Here is a 7997-nt window from a genome sequence, read left to right as displayed (position 1 = left end):
AATGGGAGAAGGAGACCGTCCCCCAGAAGTGAGGGAGGGCCACACGGGTCGAGTAAGGGCATTAGCCAGTGCACTCAGGAGGTTGGAAACACCCGATGCCTGGACTAAGGGGAATGTAGCTATAGAATTCTACCCTAGGACAGTTCCTGTTCGGAGGAGAATGAAAACTAGGGCACCCGCGACCCCTTTGAGATAGTTATGGATGTTTAGAGGGACTAGGGGCACCCCTAGACAACAACAAACAGGGTTCACAGAGTGCCAAGTTCTCGCTAAATCTATTCAGTAAGGAAGCCAGTTTGGGAATATATAGCCTTGTGGATGCATGTGAGGAAGAAAAGGGAACATCAGGGCTAGGTAAGATAGCAGTCACAGGGAACCCCAGTCTACTAATGCCCTTCCCCCCGCTGGCTAGTGGAAATAGGCGAAAAAATCTGGTCAGAGGCTGCCAAGGAAATGGCACGGCCTAGTGGTGCCAAACCTTCGGGCCGAAGCCAATTTGCATTGCGGGCCCGAGATCTCGAGGTGAAACTGTGAAATAAAGAGTAGATCCCAGAGACGTTTAGGGGAAATATGTGATAAGGCTCAAAAAAGGTCTATGAAACATAAACGTAGGCTCCCCCAGAAGGAAATTTATTATACTCATGGACGGATCCACCCCCCTATTGCAATCTATAAGAAAAGAATCTAGCTTACTGAGGACGAAGAAGAATTAATCAACAATGAATAGATCCGAGATTGGATAAGGGCAAGCCCCAGGTAAGGTTCACCTCCTCCCCCCCCCGAAAATGATTCCCCCCTAGAGATAGGCCCATCAGGAGAAGAGATATAGAAGGAGACCCTAGGAAAACGTACATTGGCAAGCTCCTGCCCCATTATCCTCCCCCCTCCTTAGATCCATTGCAAAGTGACCTATTCCCCCATGAAGCCGACTCCCCCAGGATAGGACTTACCCGGTCTAGGAGACCCCCCTCCCCCCAACCGACATCCCTAACACAGCCCCCACCCCTGCACAAGCAGCTAGGATCCATGCTTGTCCTGCTCTAATTGATAGGGTAGTCGAAAGTGGTCCACAGGGATGGAGACTCTATTTTAGAAAAAGTCAATACTCTCAATTCCTCCCCCCTCCTCCCACTCGGGCCCCTGCCCCACCCACCCAGTACAAGAAGAGCCCAGCCGGGCAAGCCCCCCCTAGAGTAGAGAACTCGTACACTTGGAGGGCTCTTAGAAGCATTCAAAGAGAGGAACGGGGTAAGGAAAACGAAAGAGATATGGGAGACGAAGAAAAAATAAAGGACAACAAAATAAAGAGGAAAGAACAAGTCAAAACAAAACGGGCCACCCGGAACCCCCCCCAGCAATCCCCCTCCCCCTTCCCCTCCAACCCCCCTACCTCCTCTCCCCTTCATCCCCCCTCAAAGTACCATGCCCCAGTAGCCCCAACCCTCCCCCATTTAGGGAACAAGGGAAACGCCTGGCACCAGAGGTATAGGAAGGGCCAGACCGAAGGGACTATAGGGAACAGAGGGATTTACAGAGAATGGTATGGGCCCAAAAGGATCTACAGAGCGGACTATGGGAACCACGGGTATCACAGGAATGGATAAATTACAGGAGGATGTGGGACTCAGGGTACCGCGGGCATGGGTAAACGAACGGAAGGATGTGGTTCAGAAACTGGAGAAAATCAAGGGAAGAACATCACAACAATTGGAGAGGGTACAGAGATCAACAGGGATAGGACAGGGGAAAAGGAAGCACCCACTGGACCAAGGAGGAAGGGAGAAGAGGACAGTGGCAAGAGGAGGGAATGGTACAAGGCTTGGCATTGGTAGTTTTCAAGAGGTACCAATCACCCTAGGCACAAAGCTCAGTTCCTCAGCAAGGCCGGTCTTTTGTCCCAGGCCCCCCAGCCCCCCTGCCCCTCTAAGAGAGTTGTAGCCTCTTCCCTAGGGATTAGAGTTTGAAGTTCAATTCTAGTTCACGGCCTCCCTCCCCCTTCCCCAGCCCCTTAGTGAAAAAAATGTAAATATAAGATACCTCCCAGTTTCCAAAGATAAAACGCAGTAAGATCCCCCTAGAAAAATGCCTGGACTAAAGAAAGATTGAAGAAGAAGCAACCTTGATTAAAAGCCCTCGTAACAACACCGTAAGACCAAACCTAACGAGAGAGGAAATAGGAGCTCTTGAAGATATTGAAAAAGGAAATCCAGATATTATTATTAAAAAGCAGATAAGATGGAGCTCTAGTAGTCCTAAAAACAGAACAGTACAGAGCTATGGGCTTAGCACATTTAAGAGACGAAGTACTAATCACACTGTTTCATCCACAGATGGAGCTGGAGAAGGTGCACGCAGAAAGTAAAATACTAATAAGTAGAATGTATTGCCTTGCTTCCCCCGCAGGAAAGAAGTCAAGCTTCTCAGAGCCCAGAGAGATGCCCTCCTCTCCCAGGAAACCAGCATTCTCATTGGTAATACTTCCCCAAAACACATAAAATAATAGATGAGGAGTAGGGACATGGCTGGGAGGCCTTACTCAGTGGCTGTAGTCACCCACAAGGCTGTAGATAGAACCTTAACCCCTTTTTATCCCCTCTTCTAGACATCCACCCAAAAGACTGCCAAAGATACAAAAACGCACTTCCTAGGAGCTTAATGGCAACCACCCAGATTTACAGGAGAAACTTTCTTATTTTCCTATGCCAAGTAGTGTCTTTGTATTCCCTCTATCCCACAGGATAGCAGTTGGGTAGTTGCACATTTCTACGAGAAGAACATGGGGTATGTACAAGGTAGGCTAAAGAGTTATACATATTAATGCCCCTCCCCCCTACCTAATAAAGAAGGTATCGACCATTATACTCACATGGACCCTTCTAAAATTCGACGGAAATGCTCCAAACAAGATGAAGGGCACAGCCCTAGAGCCTCAGTGTTGTAGCAGTAGCAGAGCTTTTCGTCCATGTGAGTATAGAGAAACAAAGGAAAAGACTGAAAAAACAACCAGCCATTTTTTTCTGGTTATGAGATATTTTTGGAGTTTTACAGGGCACAGAGGAGGGGGGAGGAACCTTCAAGAGAATACAGAGGTTTAAATAGCTTTCAACCCAGACCTGAAATTTTCTTTAGAGTTTGACCAAAGAAAGAAAGATTTAACTTCCTAGATACTCTAAGTTCTTATAGATATTGAAGGCTTCCTACAAACAAAAGTGTACCATCAAACCCTTCAAATACTCATCAATATTTGCATTTTTCAGGTCAGCACCATCCAACTAAAGAAGAGCCTCCCTTTCACAAGGTATCAGAGTGAATGAAGGATAAGTAGTGACCCACACCTGGAGATGAGGCACTACAGACATGAAGGCTTTTTTTAAGGGCAAGAGGGTACAGTGAGAAGACCCTAAAGATGGCAATGGAAAGACTGAGTACATTAATAGAGTAGTCCCTACTAGAAAAACAGTGATAAAAAATGACTTAAACAGAATAAGCTTCCCCATGCTTAGTCAAATAATATCGCAGGTCCCCTAAGAATATCGATAACAGGATATGGGAATGGGTACAGGAGAATGCCTAAGGAACCATGGAGGGAAAGTTTAAGGGCCACCCCCATGATTAGCTGGAAGAAAAGATTGGTCCATAGCAGATAGATAATAAGAGCAGAGTCCCTCACCCATACTTACACCAGGAGAGAGCATAAGGAGGGAGAAGGGGTGTCTGCCAGTTGTATACCCGCACAGGTGATTGGCAGACATCACGAAGCCTGTGCCAGGGAAATCAAGCAGTCCTAAAATGGAGAGGAAAGGGGAACTCCAGGTTCCAAACACATACCTAAAAAAAAGTAAGTGAAAACCAAGGTTCTTTAAATTTGTAACATTTTTTTAAAGAAAATGAAAAAGTTACTAGTTGAAATAGGAACAATCAGCTCAAAAAAGAAAGATCTTAAATCATCTGAAATCAATGTGAACATAGAAGGTTCAAAATAAGAGAAGGATGATATATTTTCGTTAAACAAATAAACAGTAGAAGATCCCGACTAAGTATGGTGGAAGAGGTTATAATTCTTAACGAAAAGGGATAGATCCAACAACAGAAGAAGAATATATAGTATTTCATAAAAAAGCTAAGTTTTTTAAGAGTAGATGCGAGAAGTTTATGATAAAGAAGGATGTTATAACCCTTAACAGTCGATGATAGGGAAATTCAGAACAAAAGAAGGATAATATATTTCTTAACAAGAGATGATAGAAGTTTTTCAAGCAACAGAGAATGAGATTTATATTTCATAAGAGAAAGGAAAAAAAAAGAAAGAGGACATATAATTATTATAATCGGAGGATAGAATAATATAATGATTCGGAAAGATAAGGTATGAAGTGGTATAGCTATAGAAGAATCTATTATATTTTTATTCACTTATTTTTTTTACAAAAAAAACTTGTTTCCGTAAAAAGTATGTGGTTTCTGCTAAATCTGTATATCCACAGGCCCCAATAGGAGATATCAGAAGCTGAGGAAAACAAATAGCGGCCACAGGAGTAAGGAACTAGGGGAGGCTCCAGGTTCCACATCACATTCAAACATAACATACATAAAAGCTAAGTATAGCAAGTCATGTATATGTAAAAAAATGTTTATTTTTTTTGAAAGAGGTTTTTAGAGGAAAGACACTATATGATACTTTTAGATATAAAAACAACTAAAAATTAAGAAAGGCCAAGATTTACATTAATTTTTTATATATTTTTTTCTGGGTCGTTTTACAATAGTGATAGAAGTTTCCAATAAAAGAAAAACGATATAATTCTTAAACAGTCAAATAAAAAAGGAAAAAGGATGATATAATTATAAACAAGAGATGTTAGTACAAAAGAATGATATAGAAATAATTTATAAAAGAAAGCAGAAGATGGAAAAAGAAAGAAATATGAAGTGTTAATAGAAAGAGGAACAAAAGGAAAAGGATATATACTCTTTCGTAAGAGAAATAAAACACATTTTTTTTAGCTAAAAATTTTTTCAGCTAAAAGAAAAAAAAATTATTCTTTATAGAAATATATCTCTCCTGGCAAAGAATATGGAGCCTGTGAATGTGTATACCCACAGGCCATAGGAGAGTTCCCAAAGCCTGGAGGACACAGAATTAGCAGCTACAGGAGGAAGGACAAGGGAAGGCACCAGGTTCCACAATCACCTCCCACACATCCATAACAAAAGTCTAAGTAAAATAAGTCATTTATATGTATAGAAAAGTTTTTACAGAGGAAAGAAAGAAACTATCTCTATACATCCTAGAATATATAAAAACAAGAGGAATAAGGTACAGATGTTTTTCAAATAGAATAAAGGAAAAGGAAAGGACTGATTATAAATAATTCTTCAGAAGCGAGATGAAGATTTTCTTTTTATAAAATTTTACAGAGTGATGATTAATAAACAGAGATTTGTATATGATATTTATAAGGTACAATGGTGCGATTCGTTTTCGAGATATGGATAGTAACAAACGAATACGGACAATAAATGTCCCTGACTCTTTCTCCTCTCTTTCCAGGAAGAAGGGAACCAAGAGCCAACAGTGGAGAATAAAATAAGCCTCGCTGACATTAAAACCCTCCCCCTCTCTCTCCGCCGATGAGAATAATCACCAGGAAAAAGTAAAGTAGAATATGCTTCTGTAAGAAGGGGGCAAGTCTGGATATATATCTGTTAAAAATATTAGATGTAAAGATTTATTCTCACAAACCTGCCCTTTCCCTTTTCTAGGAAAAGGCCCCAAGAGTAGCAAGGATTAAGCTAAAGGAGTGAAAGAAAAAGCCCATGGACAAGGATGAGTGGATACCGGTCTTCTAGCCTGTTTCTACCCGGAATTTCCCTGGTTCTTATGCTTATACCCACCTCCTTCAGGACAGCAGTATTTGACAGGGACAATCAGCATCAGTATAACCCATCTTCCTGACCAAAGAGTAGCCCCAAGAGAAGGGCTCCGGCAGATCCTCCTTTTCCTCCCTTGAAACGAAGTTCCCATTGTTCCTGTAGCCATTTATAAAGTAGAAGTGTATAAAAACAATTTTTTTAGTATAGGAATAAGTGTTGGTAACTTCCCCCATTGTACCTGTGCACATCCCCAATAAGGGGAGTGTTGTCAGGGTAGTATGCACTACCTCCAGTACCCCGGGTACCACACCCCCAAAGTACAATAAAGGGGACCAGGATACATGGGTCCTAAGAAAGACATTCCCTATCCCTTTTACATGACTCTTGAGTTAGGTAATATATTGTACACCTGAAAAATTAAAGAGGTCAGTAAGCACCAGCCCAGCACCTGATGAGGCTGGAGGCGAAAGCGTCGTGTTGTGGGGTTCTGTAGTGTTATAAGGATTTGTGTGTTTGTTTTTTCCTGTGTTGAACAATTGTGTTGTTGTTAAGTGTTTTGTGGTGTATTAAGTCAGTGTATCTCGTTCAGTGCGACGTTTTCAGCCAAAAAACGGCTCAAAGTACCCGCAGAAGGAGAAGTCTTCTCAGGAAGAACCACAAGAGCTACAGGGAATCTCACACCGGACTACAGAAACAGATAAGTGGTATAAAAGAACATATGAAGAGAGTCCTTGCAGTAGTTGGTAGATAGAGTAGTACACAAGTGGTTAGAGCTAGACAACACCCCCCCCCCAATTTTTGTTTTTTTTGGGTTACTTAGAGATCATAGAGTAACCAACACCCACACACCCCCCTTTTCTTTTTTCTATGGTAATATAGAAAGAGAAGAGAGGAAGCGTGTCAGCTGTTTAGAGAGAGTGTTTTAAAATCGTTTGTCTTACTTAGAATAAAGAATATAAGATCACAGTGAAATATATGACAGTAGAATTTATAAACAGAAGATCTAAATATTTGAAAAGAAAAGTACATGAATATCTGAGGATACAATATATGAGTGACATTCATAAGATAAAAGAAAAAATAATAATAGTAGAATATATTATAGAAGTTCTAACATTTTAAAAGGCTTGTTACATTGATTTTTGGAGGTACAATATACTGAGTGAAATCATAAGATAAAAGAAAATAATAATAGTAGATATATAATAGAGGATTGAAATATAGGAAAATACAATACTTGAATGAAATTCATAAGATAAAAGAAAAATAGTAAACAAAATAACTATATATGCTAGAAGTCTAAAGGGTTTTTTTTTCTAATAAAAAATGATATAAATTAAAGACAAAGGACAAATAAGTATAGTTTAAGGTTAAATCTTCCTCGATAAGGTTTGTGTTATATAAATATATAGATAAGTCACGGTAAACTTCATATATAAAAAAATACAATTAAGTTAAGGTTTTTCTTAAGATAAGAGGGAAATATAGAAGATAATAAAAGATATAAAGACTATGTATAGATAAGTTAGTATAAGTGTGAACAATAAATAAAGATAAGATAGATTATATAGATAAGATATAGGTTTAACAGGCTCATTACAAAATAAAAAATAAAAAATAAGGAATTTGCAGATAGAATGTTTGATATAGATAAGCATATCTGTTGTAAAGATACGTTTCTAGATAAGGATAGTGTATGATAAATCTGAATGAAGTAAAGGAACTATAGAAAGAATAATCTTTTAAGAAAAGATAAGGATATTAGATAAGACATAATTATAAAAGGACACATAAACAAATAAAGTAAGGAAGTTCCAGATAGGTAAAAGGAGAAATATAGATAAGTTTTGAAATATCTGGACTAGAAGAAAACTAATATTAGATAAGAAGATGGTGATTTGATCTGATAAGATCGGAATAAATAAAGGGATAGTATTCGAGAATTTAATATTTTCAGATAATTAACATTAATTGGATAATAAGTTTCAGATAAGATAAAAACTAAAGATAAGGAAGTTTCAGAAACGGTAACAAGGGAAAGATAAGAATGTTTTTTTTTTTGAGAGGGGTAAGATTTTTTTTTTTTTTTATTTATTTTGGAGGGTGAGAAGTTTTGGCGGGGT

The sequence above is a fragment of the Penaeus japonicus genome, unplaced genomic scaffold, assembly GCF_977035675.1.
Source record: "Penaeus japonicus unplaced genomic scaffold, GWHDUDI00000001_assembly GWHDUDI00000003, whole genome shotgun sequence".
Classification (NCBI taxonomy): Eukaryota; Metazoa; Arthropoda; class Malacostraca; order Decapoda; family Penaeidae; genus Penaeus; species Penaeus japonicus.
The sequence above is the reverse complement of the archived record's forward strand: the minus strand, read 5'-3'. Positions refer to the sequence as shown.